Raw genomic sequence first — 23317 nt, 5'->3', positions numbered from 1 at the left:
TGTATTAAAAAGCAGAGACATCACCTTGCCAACAAAGGTTCATTTAATCAAAGCTATGGCTTTTCCAATAGTCATGTATGGATGGGAGAGTTGGACCATAAAGAAGGCTGAGCACCAAAGAATTGATGTTTTCAAACTGTGGTGCTAGAGAAGACTCTTGAGAGTCCCTTGGACAGCGAGGAGATCAAAACAGTCAACCCTGAGGGAAGTCAGTCCTGAATATTCACTGGAAGGACTGATGCTGAAGCTGAAGCTCCAATACTTTGGCCACCTGATGTGAAGAATCAACTCATTGGAAAAGACCCTGATGCTGGGAAAGATTGAGAGCAAGAGGAGAAGAGGGTGTCAGAGGATGAGATGGATATGGGAATCACTGACTCAACGGACATGAGTTTGAGCAATCTCAGGGAGATAATGAAGGACAGGGAAATCTGGCTTGCTGCAGTTCATGGGGTCACAAAAAGATGGACATGACTTAAGTGACTGAACAACAATTCATTTAACTCTTATACTGGGGAATCTTAGATCTCTATTTTATAGATAAGAAACCTGAGATACAGAGAGATTATTAATTTGTCTAAAGTTGTCCAGTTAATAAGAGGTAAAGCAGAAATTGGAACCCAGGTGCCCCAGTATGACTACTTTTAGCTATCACACTACCAGCAGTTAATGAGGCCTTGCTTCAAGCTCAATGCAAGATGCTGTCTAATGCAGCAGTAAATCAGTCCCTCAGCAGACATGTAATTTTTGGCACATGTCAAGCAGCATGGAATGTGTTCTTCTTATATGGAGATACAAGAGGTTATGTCTGTAGTAGGAAATTCTGATATCAACTTTGCCTCCTGGAGGTTATCATGTAATGACTCTTCTGACCACTTGGCCCCTCAAGCCCATGGGTGTCCTTTGGTCTCACTGGTGGCTCAGATGGTATAGAATCTGTGTATAATTCAGGAGACCTGGGGTTTGATCCCTGGGTTGGGAAGATTCCCTGGAGAAGAAAATGGCTATCCACTTTAGTATTCTTGCCTGGAGAATTCCATGGAGTCACAATGAGCTGGACATGACTGAGTAAATAACACTTTCACTTTTCTCCCTTTTTCAACCAGCACACAGACACTGTCAGACATGCCTGAACTGCAGTAATAAAGACAACTTGGGCTCTAGGAAAAGGCTGGGATCAGTAGGGGGAATGTCTCTACTTAAGTATGTTTATACTACATTTTCCATGACCAGGTCCTAAACTCTTTAAGGTCATAGATAGTGGGGATCCAGCTTTTGTATCTTCTCTACATTTTTGCATCTAGTTTCTTAAAAAACAGAAGGGTGTTGATGAAAAAGTAGAGGCTCTGTGATCACCTGGGCCTGAGCTGGAATCTCTGCTTTAGTCAGGGCCGAGCTGAGGGATTGTGTGGAAGGTTTTTGACCTAGCTCTAGGTTTCCCCTTGCGTTACGTGGGAATAATGAAACAATCACAAGGCACGTAAGTATTAGGAAGAAACCTACTTTTCTTCCACCTTGAAATATACTAATGAACTTAGAATCCCATGGATGGAGGAGCCTGGTAGGCTGTACTCCATGGGGTCGAAGAGTCAGACACGACTGGGCGACACCACTTTCACTTTTCACTTTCAAGCACTGAAGAAGGAAATGGCAACCCATTCTGGTGTTCTTGCCTGGAGAATCCTGGGGACTAGGGAGCCTGGTGGGCTGCCATCTATGGGGTGCACAGAGTCGGGCATGACTGAAGCGACTTAGCAGCAGCAGCATATATATACATCTCAGATTAAAAGCAAACCTAATAAAAGTTTAAGAAATAAATCTTACAAGTAGAAGGCATAGGGGAAGTCCCTTTAGCCGCAGTGTTGTTCTGTCAGGTAGAGAGATGGATTTGTAAACCCCGGAGCAAGGTTCTACCTACCTAAGGCCTCTGGTGTGCAGAGACCCTGGGGGAAGCCACCGTCACCATGTCTGACCAGGAAGCAAAATCTTCCATCGAGGACTTCCGGGATAAGGAGGGAGGAGAATATATTAAAGTCATCGAACAGGATAGCAGTGAGATTCACTCAAAGTGAAAAGGACAACACATCTCAAGAAACTCAATCATACCATCAAAGACAGGGAGTTCCCATGATTTCACTCAGGTTTCCCTTTGAAAGTCAGAGAATTGCCGATAATCACACTCCAAAAGAACTGGGAACGGAGGAAGAAGATGTGATTGAAGTTTTTCAGGAATAAACAGGGGGTCATTCAACGGTTTAGAGATACTTTTTATTTATTTTTTCTTTCCCCTTAATCCTTTTTTATTTTTTAAAAATAATTCTTTTGAAATGTGGTGTTTAAAACAGAATCTGAAAACTGGCACACTATCTCTTTAAAACATCTGGTAATTTGAATTCCAGTGCCCATTATTCATTATTGTTTCTTTTAACTGTGCTGATTTTTTGTGACCAAACCTCAGCCCTCTTCATAACACTCTCTCCTTTTTAAAATTGCATGTGTGCATAGAGAGGCTGCCTTTTCCAGGACTGTGTATTTGCAGGCATGTGATAAGTAAAACCAACTGATGTTCCTTACTATGACTTTCCAATTGGCCCTGAAGTTCTAGCATGTGATTGCTTCACTCCTGGAGATGGAAGTTTTTCAGAAAACAGAATTGTGGGAAAATGACCTTTCCTTAACTTGAAGCTACTTTTAAAATCTGAGGATCTGGACCAAAAGAAGAGGAATATCCAGTTGGAGTCAAAATGATAGAGGTGTTGAGAATAATGACTAACTCCAAAGATGGCTTCACTGAAGAGAAACCATTTTAAGATGAAAGAAAAATCTTGTCAGAAGATCCCAGAAAAGATCTATTTCATTAGCGGTTAAGGTTATTCATGCAGAAGTATATACAACAGAACACTGCTCTTTTTGACTTCATTTGTACTTTTTGGCCTGGGATATTGGTTTTAAATAGACATTGTATCAGTGTCATTAAAATAAACAAAATATTTGTTTAAAAAAATCTTACAAATATTCTTTATATGCCATGGAATTAAAGCCCAAGATACGTAAAAGATACATAAAAGAAAAATATTATATTAAATTCTGTCTTCTTGCCTAAAGGGGAGGACCAGATTATGTCTTATTCTATCCCCAAGAACGAGGAAGCAGCAGTTTCCAACCTGAAACCAAATTAACAGCCTGTGGTTTCTGAGGTAAAGTATCCCCAAAGGGCATCAGATATCCCAGACCAGGAAACCAGGAGCACTCTTGGGTTTTTTTTTTTTTGTTTTTTTTTCCATTTATTTTTATTAGTTGGAGGCTAATTACTTTACAATATTGTAGTGGTTTTTGTCATACTTTGACATGAATCAGCCATGGATTACATATATTCCCCATCCCGATCCCTCCTCCCACCTCCCTCTCCACCCGATCCCTCTGGGCCTTCCCAGTACACCAGGCCCGAGCACTTGTCTCATGCATCCAGCCTGGGCTGGTGATCTGTTTCACCCTAGATAATATACATGTTTCGATGCTGTTCTCTCGAAACATCCCACCCTTGCCTTCTCCCACAGAGTCCAAAAGTCTGTTCTGTACATCTGTGTCTCTTTTTCTGTTTTGCATATAGGGTTATCGTTACCATCTTTCTAAATTCCATATATATGTGTTAGTATACTCTATTGGTCTTTATCTTTCTGGCTTATTCTTGGGTCTTAAGTGATATAAAGTCAGATCTCTGGAAATATGTGGTCATTTGTGAAAAAGAAGCACCGATAAACTCCTTTCCCAGGGGCACTTGGTCCTGGAAACAGGGCTGTTAGGAGCCTGGGGGAAACTGAGGTACCAGCTGTTTCCAGCAGCCATATTTTAACAAGCGATTCTTACCACATAAAACTTCACATTATTTCTAAGAGCAGACATACCAGTCCTGGCCTGGCTCACGTCTAATTTGGGTAATTGCATTTTGTCATCTTTTGGGTCTCCCTGGCACTTTCAATTAGCCATAATTTATATTCTTTCCAGTTTACAATTGAAATGCCTTGTATTGCAGCTGTGGGGTTACACAGAGAAGGCAGCTAAATTAACAAACAGCCGGTACATTATTGCTGTTTCTCAGCTCTCTTTTGCCTTACATTTCTATGGCATGCTAAAGGTCAGGGACTATTAGTTCCATTTTATAAGAGAGACCATTCAAGCTCCAAAGTAATTTACATCCATGAGGAGTTGGAGTGCAAAGTGAAAAATAAATTCCCATTTGGGTATATGTCTATACCTTAGAACTGAAAAAAGGAAATAACAAATCTTTTCTAAAAGAGAATGAATCACTACAATATATTAATAAATACAGGTATAATGTGCTTCTTTACTCTGCTTCTTTAAAAAAAAAAAAAGTACTTATTAGGTTTCCATTTATACTGAGTATTGTTCCAGGTGTTGAAGTCCAGAGGTAAACAGTGGATGGCTTTTCTCAGATCCTTAAAATACACCAATCCCTGGTTAGCTCATTTGATATTCACAAGAGCTTTATGAAGTGTACACTAATGTTACTCCTATCTTATATGTGAGGAACTGAAGCAAAGTGTTAATAACTTTCCAGAGGATAGCAGTTAGACTCAAAGCTTCAAACCTCAGCTATTTGATGCCAATGCTTGTGTTCTGCATCACTGTAATAATCTCTTCCATGCACAGAATATTCCTGGACTTTACTATCAAATATCAGAAGATGGACAATAAACAAATAAGCAAGAGAACTTGCTGAATGATCAAATACAAGTGCTGTGAAGAGAATTAAAATAGTCTGACTAGGTAGAGTCATGAGGTATTGCTTAAGCTAGGTGATAAGAAGGCTTTTCTATTTACACGGGGAGATCTGGAACAAAAAAGGAGCCAGCTAAGCGAATATGAAGGAAACAGCGTTGGAAATAGAAAGGAGAGCCGGTGCCAGGCCCCTGGCGTGTTTGCAGAATCAGAATCAGCCCAAAGTGCCTGGAGCACATAGATTAAATTTGGCTGGAGACAGACAGGCGCAGATTGCACAGGACCTAAACAGTGTGACATGTGCAGCTTCTGTTTTACTTGCACTTTTGAAGGTTTTAAGTAGATAAATGACATATTCTATTTTAAAAGATTATTCTAAAGGGAGGATCTATTTGAGGTGTGGGCAAGAGTGGAAGAGAAACAATTCAAGGCCCCAGGTAAGAGATGACTGTTAGCTGGACTAGAGATTAGAGGGAAAAAGGAATGGATTTAGAATATGTTTTTGTTGACTTTGCTGATGGATGTTGGAGGGAAGCAAGTAACGAAAAGAGAAGAATTAAAACAAACAAACAAACAAATTATTAGTTAAACCTAAGTATTTCACCAAAGGATTTTGGTGGTTTCTTCTGAGAATTCTTAGCTGGGATAAAAAAGATGATGAAATGATTTTTAAATTTTATTTCCTTAATTTTCATTAACCAAGTCAGTAGTGAAAGTCATTCATTCATGTCCGACTCTTTGTGACCCTATGTGCTAGAGCCTGTCAGGCTCCTCTGTCCATGGAATACTCCAGGCAAGAATACTGGAGTGGGTTGCCATTCCCTTCTCCAGGGGATCTTCCCCACCCAGGGATGGAACCCAGGTCTCCTGCATTGTAGGAAGATACTTTATCATCTGAGCCACTAGATAAAATAAATAAAATAAATTTGTATTTAAGAAATGATTTAAGGTACATATGAGCACTATTAGCTTTGTTTGAATTATTTATCAATGAGTGTAAAATAGATTTATGATTTTACAAAACTGGATAGAAATCTGCTCATTTAAAAGATCACTACCTATTATCATCATGGAAAGTGATATTCAGAACAGGGTCTTGTACACGCTGTTTTGGTGTACAACACACAGAATTAAATACAAATAAGGCACTATTTACAGCAAATGAATAGGATATCAAATTATCGTGTTGAACTCACATCTTTTTAATGGAAGACATTTTGTTTTTTTAAATGAAAGTGTGAGAGGATCCACGGTGGGCCTTAAATTGTGTCAATCGTGTGACTTTAAAAAAAAATGCCTAACATAATTTAAAGTGGATGTACTTTACAGAAAACTGTTTCAGGATTTTGGAAAAACTGAAAGTATTTTCCATAAGATGTCATGGGACCTGAGATAACATTAATACATTTGATTACTAAAACAAACTATGGAGAGATTGCATGTTTTCTTTTTTCAATATATAATGCATCCTCATAGGTTTGAGCTGATGTTTTGACAGACTGTCTGTCTGCAGTCCCTTTTCCAGCACAATTGCAGACTTTTTTTTTTTTAAAGCCTGATCTCAAAGGGTTTTTATTAATTTCAGGAGCCGAAGAAATTGGAGGAAGGAGACATGGGTATACAATTGTAGAGCATTTGTAGTATTAGATATCTATAGATGATCCATGGTAAATTTCAATTTTTTGCCATTCTTTCCTGGGTTCCAAACTTACAAGAGGAGGATTTCCATCTGGATATCACTCAGTTCTTTCATTTCCTAGTCCAGTAGATAAAATTGTCATTCACTTGGTTCTCCAAGCTCCTATGTTGAAAGCTGCTCCTAGCAGTTTAATAACCCTACACTCAATCATTTACTAAGTCTGATTAAGTTAACCTTTCAAACACCTCTCCAGTTTCCTCCCCCACCCCCACCCTTTACTATCATTACTATATTAAGGTTCCTTCCTCCACCTCTAGGCTGGATCATTGCAGTAGTTCTCTAGTTCCTCCCTCTGGCTCTTCCCCATTCCTTTTGGCTTTTCAGCACTCCAGCTCAGCATTTATGCTGATACCAGTTATCTCAAAAAGAAATTTAATTACTCTTTTAAAACATTACCTCTCTCCTCATGACCCTCAAATTTAAACCTACACCCCTTAATGTGGTCACATCCCTTTATGAAACAGCCTTGCCTGTCTTTACCACTATGGTCCATCTTTCAGATTTCCTGACAGAATCTTAACCATCTCCCAAGGGTCATCTCTAGTACCAAACCTCTTTCACATTCCTGAGATTTTTAGTATCTTTATTCAGCTTGTTTGAATAGTTTCTGCTCTCTTCTCACTTGAATATATTTATCCCAAACCTGGATTTTCATTTGTTTTCTATATGGAAATCTTCTCTTTAAGAGTCTCAAAAATATAAGCAAAATTTATAAGGAAAAGGGCTTCTCAGGTGGGGCTGGCGGTACAGAACCCATCTGCCAATGCAGGAGATAGACACGGGCTCGATCCCTGGGTTGGGAAGGTTCGCTGGAGGAGTGGATGGCAACCCACTCCAGTATTTTTGCCTGGAGAATCCCATGGACAGAGGAGCCTGGCGGGCTGCAGTCCATGGGGTTGCACAGAGTCAGACACGACTTAAGTGACTTTGCACACACGCATAAGGAAAAAATCCACGTAGGAAGCCAGCACAATCACAATTCCTCCAGGTCTCCATTTCTTGAGTTTCTTTCTTTTTTTCTCTCTCAATTCATACCTAACATTTCTCAGATTTTTGTTGGAGTAGCTGTTAGTAGCACTATGAACTCGTTTCTCCACATCTTTGATAACATTTTCAATTTTTTTAAGATATTTTGTTAGGGCATTATGACTGTAATCTGATTTAGTGAGCCTGGGTTTAAACAGACACATCTGTTTTTTCTTTGCTATTAGAGTTGAGAACAAAAGCTCAAAAGCATAAAATTGAGGCAAAGAAACTGGAATTCTTTCTTGCTGTTGCTGCATTACAGTCACTAATGCTTGCGGCTTGACCAAAGCCTCTTTTCACTCCTTAAAAGCCTCTTTGTCCCAAATCTTGTCTAGAGCATCTCATTCCTAAGACACATCTCTTCCATTCCCATTCCTTTTCCTTTTTCACCCTGAAGGTCATTCATAATCACAACTCCTTCACTGTTCTGTTTTGTTTTTCCCTTTCCAGGGACCAGTGTGAACCGGGAACCTCTGGAAAGAAATGAGTCCTAAATGGATGCTCACATTTCCCTCCGTGAGTATACCAGACACTACTGTCTCCCTCTGCTTGATGAAAGATAAAGATTATTTCTTAGTGGGTTTTTTTGGGGGGAGGGGTGGTTAAAATTTGGGTCTCAGAATATATGATAAATGCTAAAGATATTGCAATATTTAAATGATAGGATGGACGCAGATAGATGACAGATTGTTTTTCAGTCTAGTGGCTTAAAATATACAGAGTACAAGGTTTTAAATTTTAGTGTAATTAATTGCTACAGTTGTATAATTGCTTGTCATCTCAGTTTTTGTCCTAATATGAATATTTTTTTTTTCCTTCTCTGCAATCTCTCACTTGAGGGAGAATAGAATCCAACAAATATACTGCAAACAATACACTAAAATTGTGTGCATATGGAATCATAGCATATATAGAAAGAATCCTTTTGAAAACTATATAATATTGTCATCATTTAATCTAGACCTTTTACTTTTCCTCATGAAGGAATCAAGTCTGGGAGATTAGATGACTTTCTAAAGTCTACACAAAGACCATTCTCTTAGTTACTAAGCATACTGACCCTGAGTCCAGTCCCTTTTCTATCATATCCAAAAGCTTCAATACTTCTTAAAGTCTTAGCAAAAATTTTCTATGTTCCTGTATTTCTTTGTTCTTCTGTAATCATCCTCTAAACCACTGGCCTTGAACTTTAACATAGAGTACAGAAAAGCTCATCTGAGGTGGCACAGTGGGAATGACCCAGAGCAGATCTCATCCTCTAAGTCTGACTTGGGTTTGTGACTATTAGTTCTCAGGTTTTGATGGCTACTGTCATATAAAAGCTAAGCAAGAAGGGAGATGAGACCTGAGATGCTAGTAATAACCTAGTGCTGTCGATAAACCAAGTTTTGTTTCTTTTTCATTTTTGCTAAAGAATGTCACATTCCTAGAAGAAGGGTCAGGTCCTGAAGGGGCTATTAGTGGCATCCCAGCCAAGGTCCTTCCAGACATGGTGACTTTCCTCTATGGGAGTTTGGGTTGTCTAGCACTCTTGAGTGTGCTGGCCATGGTGCTGAGGGGCCAGTGCTAAAAATAGCTGTTACAAATTCCTCTCCCTTCTGGTGAAATCATCTTACCGTGTGTTTTAGAGCTTTGCAGTTGCCTAGAGGAAGCTATGAAAGCTCTGCAACCATTTCAAAATATAACAGGTTTTTCAAAAAGGTAGCTTTCAGAAAATCCTGTTTACGACAGCTGAAGTTGAAAAATTCATATCACCAGGAGAAACAGATTTAAATTTTTGTAACTACTTTGCTTTTCCTAAGATAATACTCTTTATATGTTTTTAAAAATTAAAGCAAGAGCTTTGATTGCTGTGTCCCTAGTTATATTTTTCTCCAAAAATTTGAAGTAGTATAATATGATATAGAATAATTGTCAACCAAAAGAATAAAAAGTATCCAAAGAAAATTAAATACAGTTCACCCTGTGGATACAGGAATACTAGATAAGAATTAAGAGTCCAGCTTCAAGTTGGGGTCTATATAAAATGATCAAGCAGGAGCAGTCACAGACAAAGAAAAATGGGAATACCTTTTATGGTATGAGTTAATATAAGTTGCATGGTGTGAATAATTGCATATTTAGAAGATGCCCTCTATCTACAGTGCCTATGTGTTAAAAAAAAACAAACTCCTTATTCAGCTGCTGCACCTACTAAAGTGAATGAATATTCATAGGGTATATACTGCTGTACTTAATTACTCCAAAATGGCCTTGGATGCTTTCCTGTTTTTCTGGGGAGGGGACCCTTATTGTAAATGGAGGCATTCTCTGTGATGCACACATTATCAGAATTTTAAATTGCATTTATGCCCTCTTATCCATCTCTGATATATATTGATAACATTTGTATTGACAGTCAAGCCTCCTGACCTTTGTCTCTGCTAGTGGAATCTGATATCCCCCCCCAAAAAAACCTCTGCAATGTGAAATTCTGTGCCTAGTTGAGATTTGCATCTCCACCTCATATTTTGTGTGCGATTGCTTTTCACTTCACTAAGGGTAGGAAGTTGTCCTAATATGAATTCCTAACAGGTAGTTCTAAGATAAACCTTGGAATACGCCACCATGCTATTTTACTCATCATGTCCAATCTCTTAGAGTTTCGAGCTGTCTAGACCCAGAAAGCAAGCAAACGGGAGAAAGTAAGGCCCCCGAAAGGACTCACAGCCATAAACGTTACTGCAGACAGGTACTCAAAGGCCTTCCCTAACTCTATTACGTGCCAGTTATTGAAGATCTCTGTAAACAGTTCTTTCTACACTTTTCTCTGCCTCCTGATGCTTCGGGTATTGCTGATACTTCTCAGGAGGTGAGTCTATTTTTATGAATCTTAACTGTAGGCACTGTTGATGATGTTACTTTTCTCATTCTGTTGTTTCTCAACTCACACTCTCTCTGCTGGTGAGCATTTCCTTCCTAGAGTTACAAACATTTTATCAGGCACTAGTGACCTTCTCATTACTAAATCTTGTTTAACTTCTTTTCTTCAGAAACCACTCTCTTACTTTGGGTCTGTGACACCATACCATACTATTCTTTTCTTCCACTGCTACACATATGCTTGAAGGTTTTCTGAGCAGGCTTTCTTCTACATTGCCGAAGTGGTTTTGTCTACTGTCAAATATTCCATTATCCCTCATGTACTAATGACCTACACCTACCATTTTCCAAAACTCTTATTCCAAATGTCCAACTACCTTTTCAACATTTCTATCCAAGTATCTTGCTGGATTCTCTAATTAACATATCCAAAATTGAACCTATTGTCTTACCCTCAAAACACATACACACACACACACACACACACACACCCTTCTTTATTACCACCTTTATGTTTACTTTCAAAGAATAAAACCAACATCATGGTTATCCTCACCAAACTTCTGGCATCTTTCCTTAACTACATTTTCCCCTGATACTCCCATACAGAAACTCACTATTCCTTACCCACTCTATTCCTTGGGCATTTTCCCTTCTTTTCACTTTCAATCACAAACTCAGAGGAGCCACCATCAGCTCTTATCTGAATTGCCGCAACGGCTCTGCCTTCATTGTTGCCCAGCACTACCTCCTCTCACCTATTCTTTACAAAGAAGTCATCATAGTTTTAAAGCATATTTTATTATAATGATTTTCAGTTAAGTCCTGAGTGTTTTTGTTTATTCTTTTTTAAATCACCATTAGGATGAAAGTCACACCTGCCAGCCCTGACCCTTGACTATTTCTCCAGCCCTTCTCCTGACTCTTCTTTACCTCCCTTTGTTTCATGTTCCAATCATGGTGACAGCTTTAAAATCTGTTGAATAGGCCATATTCTCTCTGGACTTCTCATCTTCTCCTGTTTCCCTTCCTACTCTTCTCTTTATGTAGCTGATTTAAAAGTCATTTTCTCCAAGAAACCATTACTGTGGCTCCTTCAGTCTCTCCACACACTCACATGCTTTGCTTTCCTCACTTCTGATGCATTCCCATTGTATCATTTATTTATGATTACTCCTTTCTATTCCTTTATTTTGTCTCCAGTATGTAGCACAGTGCTTGCTACAGATAGGCAATTATCATCCATTGGAAGAACGGAAGAATAAATGAAAGTACAAAGTGTTTTTTTCCCATTGAGTTAACATATATTTTTCTTCTGTCTATAATATAATGCTGCCCTACATGCTGAATATATACTCATGTATGTTTAGTGTCTGCAGAAAAGTGTATCAGGAAAGAATTGAAGGTAGGATTGGGAGAAATAGGAGATGGAGAATGGGTTCCAGTCGGATGCAGTTCTTCAAAGCTTCAAGGCAATTAAAATTGAGAAAATTTAGTAAGTAGCTTTGGATTTTTTTTTAATCATAAAAAGCTATTTATTTTGAACTTATGATTTTTGCCTTTCAGTGTATTGGGATTACTTATTTGAGAGGAATGAAGGAATTAAAAAGGCCTCTGCACATTTCTTATGAATTCTTGCTAAAAAATAAAAATCAAAGAAATCTTTCATGTTTTCTTTTAATTTAGCCTCAATAGAAAATAGCTAAGTTATAAAGGACATCTTGGGGGTTGTGCAAACACAAAATTATTTCTACCTGGGTTTAGGATCAACAGAATGACATTTTATGGAAATCAAAAAATTTATGCCCCTAACTATGGTGTGCTTATATAAAGATTAAAGAGAGTTTGCAACACTTGTACGCATATCTGCAAGAAAGGATCTGGAGAGTCTGAGAAATAGACAAGGGTCTAGGAATTTCTTCAACAACAAATCTATCTGTAGAATGAAAAGTTTATAAGTTATGTAAATTTTTGTTTGACTTTTATTGTACACATATAATCGATACTATATATATATATATATATAAAATATGCATATTGAAATTTGTATGCCTGCCCTGGTTGACATGATAAAAACATGAAATATAGCAAGTTATTACATGGTCTTTGGTTCTACTAGTTTGTAATGTTATTTCCCCAGCTGACAATAAGAAGGCAGGATTTTTTTTTTTTTTCCTCAAGCAGGAATCATACACATAAAAAGGCATTTTAAGAAAGACTCTTTTCTGTGTGTTTGCCTGCCTGCACCCCTCTCTCTGTTGTTGTGTATGTGTTTATGTGTGTGTAAAGTCAGTGAGATTTTAGCTCCATCTGATTTGGAGATCCTGCACAGAACTAAGCAGAGTTAACTTAGTTTAGGGATCAATTGGTCTCATGGTTTTCCTACACTGGGTAATGCTGTCCAGAGCTCTGCTCCTTCTCAAGTCCCATCAAATAAGCTATATTTGCATGCATTTATGCATATTAAAAACTGCACATAAAGTTTTTGGAAGATGGGGAACTTATACAGGGTTCCAGCTTTTCACCATCTTGCTTCATTGCTTTCTCTTATTTCTCTTTAGTTTTCTCAACCCCCTATTTTTCTCTTGTGAAGGGAAGTCCCACATCTCTTTTGTTTCTTGCTTTGAGCTAATGTATGACCTCCCTTGCTTCTCAGGGTCTTCTCTCCTCCCTCCCCTATAAGAGGCTTATCAAGATAGTTTTCAAAACAAAAACTATTCTCTCAATAAAAGCATTTTTCTTAGCTTCTTAAAAACAGCAAAACCAGCAGAACTTTATCACATTACAATAAAATTAAAATTGTATCTTTTTAAAGAACTAATGTTATCCATTAGTTTATACTTTCTGTCATTTTTAATAATATAATAAATTTAAACATGTGCATTCAGTCGTGTCTGACTCTTTGTGACCCCATGAACTGTAACCCACCAGTCTCCTCTGTCCATGGAATTTTCCAGGCAAGGATACTGGAATGGGTTGCTATTTCCTATTCCAGGGGATCAAACCTGATTCTTTTGTGTCTCCTGCATTGGCAGGCGGATTCTTTACCATTGTGCCACCTGGGAAGTTCCAATCTGTGTAAAGCTGTCTGTAAATTCCCTCTGTAAATAATAAAGTTATGCTGATTTTTAATAATAATATTTTGTGGGGAAAAACAAAGTGCTAATTGTCTTTTGGTGGTAATGGAAATAATATAATTAACCAATCTAAAATTTCAAAATCTAAAATAAAGTGGTTAATTTTGCATTTAAGAGTAGGGAACTATACTTTGCTATACAATCAATAGCATTGATTTTTTTAAAGAATGTAAGTTAGTTAATAAATGAACATTTGGATGGCTGATCAAATGTGTGTGTGACTGGCATGCATATTGTGTGAAAATTGCAATTTCTTAAGACTAATTATGCTGAATAATACTTCATTGACTACTTAAGTATCTATTTATACCTAAATATCTAAATAGTTTGCCTTTTATTACTTTTAAATTGAATACTACTTTACCTTCTTAGAGTAGTAATTCAGAATTATTGTCACTATACTGCGTAAATTAGATAAGCTTAAGATGAAAACAATCTTCTGAATTCAAGCTTCAGAACAACTAAAGAAGAAAATCCAATACTTCCTCATATAAATACAATACAGTAGCTTATGGAAACAAATTAAGGGCAGAAAATTTAATTCTAATATTTGAATTGAGCAAGTAATGATCACAAAATTTGAGTTTATTTCAATTCTACCTTATTTGAAAAAAGACTACTCATTTATATAGGGCCTTTTCATTTTTAATGTTTTCCTCCATTTTTACTACTGTCTTTTCAATAGTAAAAGGTACAATTAAAGGAAAAAGTCTGACAAAATCAAAATGTTATGTTACAGTTTGGCAGCTTAAAATGTTAGCTATGGACCTCTGAAACTGCTGTCCTAGCTGTTAATAGAATATTTTATATGAGAGGGATGGTAAATTATCATTTCAGTCAATAAATCTCCATGGAGGTTATATCATTGCCCAAGTGTTGGTAAGTTCAGTTACTGCCCTTTAGGTCCTAACAAGCTATTCAGGTCTGCAAGACAATGCTATTTTTTAGGACTTCCTAGCATGAAGCAAACGATATAAAATTACTACCACTAGATTGAATAAAAAGGTGAAGCTATTACTCCCAATCATAAAAATAATCTTGGAACAATTTGGAGTAAGTTAAACCCTCACATTATTGCTCCTATGTGCTTTGAGTCCCAGTATGAGACTTGTGTTGGCAGAAATCAAAGAATCTCACTCTGTGAGTCACTTAAAATAGTCAGGAAGGATGGCAGATGCTGTAAAAATGATCAGAAGTACATCCCTAAAACAACTGATGAGACTATTTGCATTATTCAATAAATATTTAATGACAAGCTCTTGACCCATATTACTTAATATGCTTTTTCCAATTTTGCAGGCACCACTTTGTCTTTATGGAACGATAAGATGTATATCAAAGAACCAAAGATTATAGGTCATCTACTCATAGACTTTTTTTCTGGATTCCAGTCATTCTGTTTTTTATGGTCCAGTGATGAAAATTAAATACTGACTTTTTTGAAATTTAAGAATGAGAGCAAAAAAATACATAAATGAGAGCAATATCAGAATCACTTCAAATTGTAATGATTCTTACCTTCATACAAAACAGTTGCATACAACTTAGATGCTATGTGTTAAAATATATCTGTTTTATATTTTCTACTCATAAATTGAATCCATTTTTTTTATTGGAAGACCGAAGTTACCAAGAAATATTAATGTAAAAGAAAATTCCCTTTAAAATAAATGCATTCTGTATGGAAAGGAATACACAGAATTTTTTTTTTTCTCCCTCATAGCTCATAGTGATTTTGACCTTTGGCAGGCCAAGGTCTTTTTCTCAAAACTTCTTTATGCAGTTCCATGACCTTCTAATAATTTGAGTTTTATAATAAGTTGTTGATTATAAGCTAACTTTCTATAACTTAGATACAAGGAAAGTAATAGTTCTGTCACCTTTATTTTTCATTGGTTGCTCTGGTCTCTTTCATTAGAAACTGCCCACTGATTAGTTTTTAAAAAATTAAGTGTATCTCCTATCCAGTTTAAAACCTGAACTAATCATACTATTAAACCATCCTTCAGATAAACTTTCAGGTAACTTCTCCACTTATCCTAGTAGGGGGTGGGCTTTGCATTTATGAGGAGAAGGCCCCTGACCTCATGCCAGTCATGAGCTGCGCATTGGCTGGTATCTGCTGATTGGGAGGTAAATTCTATGTCTTTTGTCTTTATATGCACTTGTCATGCCCATTAACCTTTGTTCTACTCTCAGATCTAGAAACACTCCTAGAGGAAGTCTTTGATGAGCCTGATCTACCTAAAGATTTGTTAACCAGAGATCTGCATGTGGTGAACACTGATCTTAGAGCGGTCTCCTCTGATTGCTCCTTGCACTACCTTAAGAGATTCTAGCAAGACTTTCACTTGTTTTTACTTCTGTATTAAAGGAAACAAAGTGTTCCTCTGGAGAAATAAGACACAATTGTTTTTCCCTGCTGGATGGTGCAGTACCATCAACTTTACTTTAATATGTGTGTTGCCAGATCATTGATCCTAGGCTGCTCAGAGTTTCAAGTGAAGAGTGTCCTAACGACTGTGCTTCCTCCTAACATAAATGCCTCTTTCAAAAAAAATCAGCATGAAGAAGAAAATCAGGATGGCATTTATAGTTATGTCCATAACATCACTTCTAATCTGTTCCTCTTCTAAATCCCGTAGGTTCAGAAAAGAAAAAAAAAAAAAAAATCTGGTTTCCCTGTTTGCATTTTCTACCTGAACTTATACAGTTTAACCCACATATCCTACCTCTTGATATGCTAAGTGAAGTGAAAGTCACTCAGTTGTGTCCGACTCTTTATGACTCCATGGACTGTATAGTCCATGGAATTTTTTAGGCCAGAATACTGGAGTGGGTAGCCTTTCCCTTCTCCAGGGGATTTTCCTAACCCATGAATTGAACCCAGGTCTCCTGTACTGCAGGCAGATTCTTTACCAGCTGAGCCAAGAGAGAGGTAAAGAAATTTGACAGTCTGCCCTCATGACAATATCCTAGCTCTCAACTTTATCCACTTGCTTCCAAATAATGTTTTTAGATGTCAGAAACTGAAACTTTTTCTTTGATTTCTTCTGTAAAGTCCTAATCTTCTCCAGGCAGGACAGAACTGAGCAAAGAGGATGTCAGACAAAGAAAAGTTTCAAAAGTTAAATAGAAAAGCACTTAAATAACCTAAGACCATCACCCTTATTACTGATATTTTTTCTATTTATGCTTCTAAAACTAGAGCATGAATGAAAAAATGTATTAAAATTCAAAGGAGAATAGCCTCTATGGAATATGTTCCAGAGTCAGAAAATATATATAGATCCTGATAAAGTCTAAAGCATAAAAAATTAAACACATTTCTATGGTAAAAATAATGGTCAAAAATTAACAGCATATTCGTGAAAATGTTCTTAATGTAGCTATAAAATCATTGATACCCAGAATTCTCAAAAACTCTTACATATAAATAAGAAGAATAAAGGTATTCTATTCATAAATAACTATTTGTAAAAGTAGAAATGCAAATGGCCAGGAAACATTAAAATAAATGTTCAGGATTCTTCTAGTTCCTAGTTCTGCATATAAGAAGCTTGGAAGCTTCCAGTCTATCTGAACAATAGGTAAAAAACTGAACAGACTGAAAAATCAACAGCTTTTCTTGGATCCATTAGAAAAGGGAAGATCCAGGGCACACTGCAACCCCCAAATTTGAGAGACAGACAAATCTGGGGAATCACAGTTTACCAGAGCTGAGACCACTGTGGAAAACAGAGCCAGGTAGGAAAACCTGAGCTGTAATTGACAAATTGCTGAAGGTTCAGTGAGGACCACTCTGAGAACCAAAAGTTCCCAGTAAACTCACTTTAAGTGGAACCACAACAATTCTGAGTGAGATTTATTTTCAGGAGCCCAGCCTAATTTCCGGAAAATACTGGACAAAAATCGACTCATGTTTCCAGCAGAGGCAGTGTGAAAAGGACTATTTTGAAACATACCAGCACACTCTTTTTCTTAACAAGACCTGCACTCAGAGGAAATGAGATAACTAGCGCCTAACCTGCTGGGGTCTTATCAGAATCAAATTAACCTGAAGTAGAGGTAATCCCTTCACAGATCACTGCCTTGTTGTGGTGAAGGGGCTTGCATAACTCAATGAAGCTATGAGCCATGTCATGTAGAGACACCTGAAAAGGATGGATCATAGCAGAGAGTTCTGACAAAACATGATCCACTGGAGGAGGAAATGGCAAACCACCCTTGTATACTTGCCATGAGAACCTCATGAAGTGTATAAAAGGAGAAAAAGATGCGACACTGAAAAATGAATCCCCACAGGTCAGAAGGTGTCCAATACGCTACTGGGGAAGAACAGAGGAGAACTACTAATAGCCCCGGAAAGAATGATGTGGCTGGGCCAAAGCAGAAATGATACCCAGCTGTGTATGTGTCAGGTGATGAAAGTAGAATTTGATGCTATAGGGACCAGTGTTGCATAGGAACCTGGAATATTAGGTCCACGAATCAAGGTAAAATGGACATGGTCAAGCAGGCGACGGTAGGAATAAACAACATCTTAGCAATCAGTGAATTCAAACGGATAAGAATGAGTGAATTTAATTCAGATTGCCATTATATCTACCACTGTGGGCAAGAATCCCGTAGAAGAAATGTAGTAGCCCTCATAGTCAACAAAAGAGTCTGAAATGCAGTACTTGGATGCAGCCTCAAGAATGACAGAATGATCATGGTTCATTTCCAAGGTAAGCCATTCAACATCACAGTAATTAAAATCTATGTCCCTACCACTAATGCCAAAGAAGGTGAAGTTGATCAGTTCTATGAAGACCTAGAACTAACACCAAGAAGATGCTCTATTCATCATTGGGGATTGGAATGCCAAAGTAGGAAGTCAGGAGATACCTGTAGTAACAGACAAGTTTGGTCTTAGAGAACAAAATGAAGCAGGGCAAAGGCTAACTGAATTCTGCCAAGAGAATGCACTGGTCATAGCAAACACCCTCTTTCAACAACACGAGATGACTTTACACATGGACATCACCAAATGGTCAATACTAAAATCAAATCGATTACATTCTTTTTAGCTAAAGATGAAGAAGCTGTATAGAGTCAGCAAAAACAAGACCTGCGGCTCAGATCATCAGCTTCTCATAGCAAAATTCAGGCTTAAACTAATGAAAGCAGGGACAACCACTAGACCAGCCAGGTACAACTTAAATCAAATCCCCTATGAATATGCAAGGGAGGTAATAGATAGATTCAAGGGATTAGATCTAATAAGCAGTGTGCTTGAAGAACTATGGACAGAGGTCCACAGTATTGTACAGGAGACAGTGAAAAAAAACATCCCCAAGAAAAAGAAAAGCAAGAAGGCAAAGTGTTATCTGAGGCTTTACATATAGCTGAAGAAAAAAGAGAAGCCGCAAGCAAGGGAGAAAGGGAAAGGTATACTCAACTAAGCGCAGAGTTCCAAAGAATAGTAAGGAGAGACAAGAAGGCCTTCTTCAATGAACAGTGCATAAAATTAGAGGAAAACAACAGAAGGGGGAAGACTAGAGATCTTTTCAGGAAAATTGGAGATATCAAAGGGACATTTTGCCCAAATATGGACATAATAAAGGACAGAAAAAGTAGAGACCTAGTAGATGCTGAAGAGATCAAGAAGAGATGGAAAGATTACATGGAAGAACTGTACAAAAAAGATATTAATGAACCAGATAACTATGATGGTGTGGTCAGTCACCCAGAGCCAGACATTCAGCAGTGTGAAGTCAAGTGGGCCTTAGGAAGCACTGCTATTAATAAAGCTAATGGTTGTGATGGAGTTCCAGTAGAGTATTCAAAACCCTAAAGGATGATGCCATCAAGGTGTTGCACTTAACATATCAGCAAATCTGAAAGACCCAGCAGTGACCGTAGGACTTGAAAAAGACCAATCCTCATCCCAATTCCCAAGAAGGGTACCACTAAAGAATGATCAAACCACTGGACAATTGCCCTCATCTCCCATGCTAGTAAGGTCGGGCTTAAAATCGTATATGCTAGTCTTCAGCATTATGTGAACCAAGAACTTCCAGATGTCCAAGCTGGGTTTAGAAAAGGCAGAGGGACAAGAAATCAAATTGCCAACATTTGCTGGATCATACAGAAAGCAAAGAAATTTCAGAAAGAACATCTACCTCTGTTTCATTAACTACACTAAAGGCTTTGACCATGTGGATCATAACACACAGCAGAAAATTCTTAAAGAGATGGGAATATTAGACCACCTTACCTATCTCCTGAGAAAGCTGAACAAGAAGCAACAGTTGTTGCTTCTTGTTGCTTCAAAGTTGTTGCTTCAAAAGCTGTTGTCAAGAAGCAACAGTTAGAACCCTGTATGGAACAACTGGCTGGTTCAGGATTAAGAGAGGAGTATGAGAGGGCTGTCCACTCTCACCCTGTCTGTTTAACCTGTACTCTGAGCACATCAGGAGAAATGCTGAGCTGGATGAGTTATAGACTGAAGTAAAGATAGGTGGGAGAATCATCAACAACCTCAGATATATGGATGATACCAGTCTAATGGCAGAAAGTGAAGAGAAACTAAAGACCCTCTTGATGAGGGTGAAGGAGGAGAGTGAAAGAGCCAGCTTAAAACTAAATCTTTAAAAAAAAAACTAACACTAAGATCATGGCATCTGGTCCCATTACTTCATGGCAGGGGAAAGGTGGAAGTAGTTACAGATTTCCTTTTCTTGGGCTCTAATCTAAAATCACTGCAGATGGTGACTGCAGCCATGAAATTGGCGACTGCTTCTTGGCAAGAAAATGGTGACAAGTCTGGGCAGTGTGTGGAAAAGCATAGACATGACTCTGCCGACAAAGGTCTGTATAGTCAGGCTATGGTCTTCTCAGTGGTCATGTATGGCTGTGAGATCTGGACTGTAAAGAAGGTACAGTGCCAAAGAACTGATGCCTTCAGACTGTGGTGCTATAGGAGGCTCCTGAAAGTCCCTTGGATAGCAAGGAGATCAAAGCAGTCATTCTTTAGGAAAATCAACCCTCAATACTCATTGGAAGGATTGACACTGATGCTCCAATATTTTGGTCATCTGATGTGAACAGCCAACTCATTGGAAAAGACCCTGATGCAGGGAAAGACTGAGGGCAAAAGGAGAAGACAGCATCAGAGGATGAGATGGCTGGATGGCATCACTGGTGCAATGGACATGAACTTCAGGAGATGGTGAGAGACAGGGAGGCCTGGCGTGCTGCAGTCCATGGGGTCATAAAGAGTTGAACATGCCTGGGCAACTGAACAACAGCAACAAAGGTACTATCTGGGGCTTCCAGGTGGTACAGTGGTAAAGAACCTGCCTGCCGATGCAGGAGATGCAGGTTTGATCCCTGGGTCCAGAAGATCCCTTGGAAAAGGAAATGGCAACCACTTACTTTGCATGGAAAATCCCATGGACAGAGGAGCCTGGTGGGCTATAGTCCGCGGGGGTCACAAGGAATCAGACTTGACTGAGCAAACGTGTGCGCATGCACATGTGCGTGCACACACACACACATACAAAGGTAATACCCCACTCCAGATAGCTCTAGTATCCTGTTCCACCTGAGACTGGGAGGGAAGAAAAAGCCTGAGAAACACTTGCTAAGTTCACAGTCCAGAGGCACAGGCTCACTGTAAGACTGAGAACTAATCATCAGACTACAGAATATTCCCCCTCTTCCTACACCTCACCACTGCATTACAAAAGGCCTGTTCACAGTTCATTTTACTCAGTACATCATGTCTGTCTATGACAGAAGAATTGCAAAGCATATCAAAAGGAAAAAAAAAAAACTTTGAAGAGGCAGAGCACACATCAGAACCAGACATAGCAGTGATGTTGGAATAATCAGATCATAATTTAAAGTACCTATGTCTAAAATGCTAAGGGCACTAATGGATAAAGTAGACAACATGCAAGAATAAATGGCAAATTAAAAGAGAGAGATGGAAATCCTAAGAAACATCCAAAAAAGAAATGCTAGCAATAAAGACACTTTAAGAGAAATGAAAATACTTTAAATGACTTTATTAGTAGACCAGCCAAAGCAAACAGATCTCTGAACTATAAGATATACCAGTAAAATCTCCAAAAATTGAAAAACAGAGAAAAAACAGAATATCCGAAGACTGTGGAATAACTGCAAAAAGTGTAACATATACATAATGAGGATAAAAAGGAAAGAGAAGAAAAAGTAAGAGAAGAATAGCTGAAACAATAATGACTGAAAATTTCCCCCAAATTAATGTCAATAGATCCAGGATGGTGAAAGAATACCAACCAGGATAAATGTCTAAAATGCTACACCTAAGCTTATCATTTCCAAATTACAGAAAATCAAAGATAAAGAAAAAATAGGAAAACTCAGAGATTAAAAATATCTTACTGATAGAGACATAAATATAAGAATTTCAGTCAATTTTTCTTAAGAAAGTACACAAGCAAGAAGAGCATGGAGTGAAATATTTAAAGTATTGACAGGAAAAAAACTCTACCAATCTATAATTTAAATCTACTAAAATTATCCCTCAAAAGTGAAGGAGAAATAAAGACTTTCTCAGCGTCCCCTCTCTCCCCAAAAAGTGAGGAAATTTGTCTGTATATCTACCTTGCAAGAAATATCAAAGCTATTTCTGTAGAGGAAAGGAAAATAATATAGGTCAAAAACTCAGATCTACATGAAGAAAGTGCATCAAAGAAGGATAAGTAAAGATAAAATTAAAACTTTTATTTTTCTCATTCTAATTGACCAGATAGCAGTTTGTTAAGAGTAATTATAATAATAATGTGTTTCAGTTTCTACATACACATACTTTAATGCATGCTTACATATAAGTGAAATAAATTACAGCAATGATAAAAGGGACTGGAGGAAGGAGTTAGGATTATTTTTTTATTAGAAGGAACTCACACTACCTGTGAGAGGTATAATGTTATTTGAAAGAAGACTCAGATTAGCTATAAATGTATATTGCAAATCTGAGGTAATAATTTAAAAAGTAAAAAAAAAAAAAATAACTGATATGCTAAGAGAGGAGAAAAATGGAGTTTTATAAATGTTCAATTAAAATCACAAAACGTAGGAAAAAGGAGAAGACAAAATTAGGAAAAAAGAACAAAGACAACTAATGGTAAAACATGTGGTAGATATTAATCTAACTATATCAACAATCACTTTGAATGTCAATGACCTAAATGTGTCTATTGAAAGATAAAAGTTTTAAGAATGGATTTAAAAACCCAAATATAGTATGTCTGCAAAAAACTAATCATAAACACATAAAGATTTAAAGTTGATATATGTAGAGAAGAATACTATGCCAATACTAATCCAAAAAAGTAGAGTTAGATATAGTAATTTTGGACAGAGCAGACAGTAGCATGAATAGAGGAGGGCACTACCTAAAGATAAAGGGGTCCATTTTAAAAGAAGATATTACAATACTTAACATGTATGTACCTGACCAAAATGGACCAAACTATGTGAGGCAAAATTAATAGAATTATAAAGATAAACAGATGAATCCACAATTATATGTGGAGTTTTCAACACCCATTGATCAGAAATGGACAGGTCCTAAAGGGAGCAAGTCAGGAAGGCTATCACTGAACTCACCAACACCATTAATAAACTGGCTATAATTTATATCTATAACTACTTCATTCAACATCATCAAAATATATACTCTTCTCAACCTCACATGGAATATTCACCAGGATGGACCATGATCAAGATCCAGAAATGCCAAGCAATCCTGAGGAAAAATAACAATGCTGGAGGCATAAACCTCCCAGACTTCAGAAAATACTACAAAGCTACATTA

At 37.6% G+C, this 23317-nt stretch overlaps 1 pseudogene; it reads left to right on the top strand.

Moving 5' to 3' along the window:
• The first annotated feature begins 1880 nt into the window (after window positions 1–1880).
• On the top strand, window positions 1881–2259 carry LOC136150895 (small ubiquitin-related modifier 1-like; annotated as a pseudogene).
• The last annotated feature ends 21058 nt before the right edge of the window (window positions 2260–23317 follow it).

Source organism: Muntiacus reevesi, chromosome 19, assembly GCF_963930625.1.
Source record: "Muntiacus reevesi chromosome 19, mMunRee1.1, whole genome shotgun sequence".
In the NCBI taxonomy this organism is placed as follows: Eukaryota; Metazoa; Chordata; class Mammalia; order Artiodactyla; family Cervidae; genus Muntiacus; species Muntiacus reevesi.
Note: the sequence above shows the minus strand (reverse complement) of the source record. Positions and strands in the feature narration are given on the sequence as shown.